Source organism: Physella acuta, unplaced genomic scaffold (assembly GCF_028476545.2).
Source record: "Physella acuta isolate Inbredline_101_S28 unplaced genomic scaffold, ASM2847654v3 ptg001368l, whole genome shotgun sequence".
Classification (NCBI taxonomy): Eukaryota; Metazoa; Mollusca; class Gastropoda; family Physidae; genus Physella; species Physella acuta.
In genome coordinates this window covers 350,001-352,261 of record NW_026732883.1, presented here as the reverse complement: position 1 = coordinate 352,261, position 2,261 = coordinate 350,001, and the positions used below count along the sequence as shown (strand labels likewise).

Genomic DNA, 2,261 nt, shown 5'->3' with positions numbered 1-2,261 from the left:
TATTTCTTGTGCTGGCAGAAAAGTAAAGGTTAAGTACCGAATTTGAATTTTGATATGTTATTTTGTATTTACACTTGAATAAACTTTAGATTACGCACTTTAATTCAAATTTGATGTCAAGTTTATTTTTAATTTGTTGTATGTATGACAATTTTGAAGTTGATATATAAAAATAAACATAATTATTCAAAACGGAAAAACCAGTAAGACAGTAGTCTATAATCATATATGTTAAATGAACTATGTGTGTAAATCCCCTGTACACATGTAATCTGTATAAACACATCTAAATTATTTTGTTAAAAATAAACGCATTGCTTGTGTGCGCTAATATTAAAACTAGCAGTAAAATGACGAAACTTGACGCGTTATGAACTCCAGTGCATGTCGCATCACCTTGAGATTGATAACCGGTGGTCAAAGGAAAGTAGGCATACGAGGCGATGGCACAGTTGTTGTTCCTGTTCCTAGCCATCAGTATGTAGCCATTATCTCCCCAGTTGATGCCCCAGCTGAGGGAAGAAAAATATATTTAATTAGAGTAAACATGTACTACCCGAATGTTTTATATATAATTTTGGGCTGTTCAACTTGCCTGTTTTTGACAATCCAGTAGTCCATGCCATTAGAACTTCCGTAGCCGACCACAAGAACAGCGTGATTAACATATGCAGAACTGCATGAAGCCGAGTAGTACACACCAGACTTATATGACTGAAACCCATGGGATACATCTATAGCCACGCTGACAGGTCCAACCTAAATAACAGATAATGTTTCAAATTATACTGAGCCAAGTCTCATAAGACCAATCGAATTGTTAAATAGCGAATTTGAAATAGTACCTAGAGATTGTAGCTGAGATTTACATCCTAATTCTTATCAACTTACATTAGCGACCGCTTCTTTTAAAGCTTCTTAGTCTCCTATTGGTAAGCAAACGTAGCCAGTCATATTAGCTCCAATGCAGTTATTACTGAACATGCAATCTCCTTGCTTTTAAAAACAAAATATAGAGACATTCCTAAATTTGGAATAAAAACGGTAATTTTGTAAATCAGCATTACTCATATACCGTGAATGTTTAGTTTGTTCCGTGATTTTAACCTGTTATATCCGTAAAGCCTGTCGCAAGACAGGCAAAAGAATAATTTGTTTTGTTAGATTTTCAGTTTTTTTTTTGGTCAGGTGTGAAGAATACTATTTGATGGAAATAAAGCGGGAGTGATCTCCCCTAAACTTTCTCGAAGAGTCTTATAATATTATATAACACTACGGGGGATGGCAATAATAAATGTTTACACACTTAAACTTTTTAAAATAGAATAGAATCTCGTAGAATGTGGGATCTGAATTGTGTGACGACGTGTGATATAGTGGGAAAGGAAGGAGAAAGATATAGTGGGAAAGGAAGGAGAAAGATATAGTGGGAAAGGAAGGAGAAAGATATAGTGGGAAAGGAAGGAGAAAGATATAGTGGGAAAGGAAGGAGAAAGATAATCTTCAAACAAACTTGACGTCATTTATGGATCACTCGTGAAACACACGGTTATTCAAGAATAGCGCTTAGTCTAGTAAAAAATAAATTAAGAATCGAAAGCCGAAAACGATACACATAATTATGACGTCATTGATAATAGATATACACAAATTTAACGCCTACTTTAATTGTCTAATTTTAGAAGAACGTAGATTTACAACAACAAAAAAATACAGGAAAGTTATATATATATATATATATATATATATATATATATATATATATATATATATATATATATATATATATATATATATATAAGAAGCATAGTATTAGAATTAAGGTTAAGGTTATTAGGTGTTTTATTTCAAATTGGGTTTCAACGATATTTTGTGTTTCGGTTAAATTTGAGGTTGAGGTGGTGATTTTGGTTTTGGTTTTGGTTTCGGTTTAGAGAAAAAGACAACACTGTCAACCTCACCGGGCCATTTATCTAGTCACTATAATAGTTTCGCTGTTCTGTCTGTCTGTCTGTGAAAGCTCTATAGAAAACACAAGGAAATTTAAAAATTACATAGTGTAGGACTGTTACGTCACATGGAACATATAGGAAGTTTTCAAAACGAAACGAAATATGTACTAATAGAGAGTTCGAAAGAAATCAATCAATGAGAAGTGGGTCGAAATTTTGTTAAAACTAAATGGAAAAAAACAACAACAAAAAACCAGGCAATTTTTATCAAAGAAAAGCTCGTTAATTACTTGCGTAAATAATTTACAC

The 2,261-nt window shown here is 32.7% G+C and overlaps 1 pseudogene; it reads right to left on the bottom strand.

Moving 5' to 3' along the window:
* Nucleotides 1-396: 396 nt before the first annotated feature.
* LOC131927048 (procathepsin L-like) overlaps nt 397-2,261 on the bottom strand; it is a 6,588-nt pseudogene continuing 4,723 nt past the window's right edge.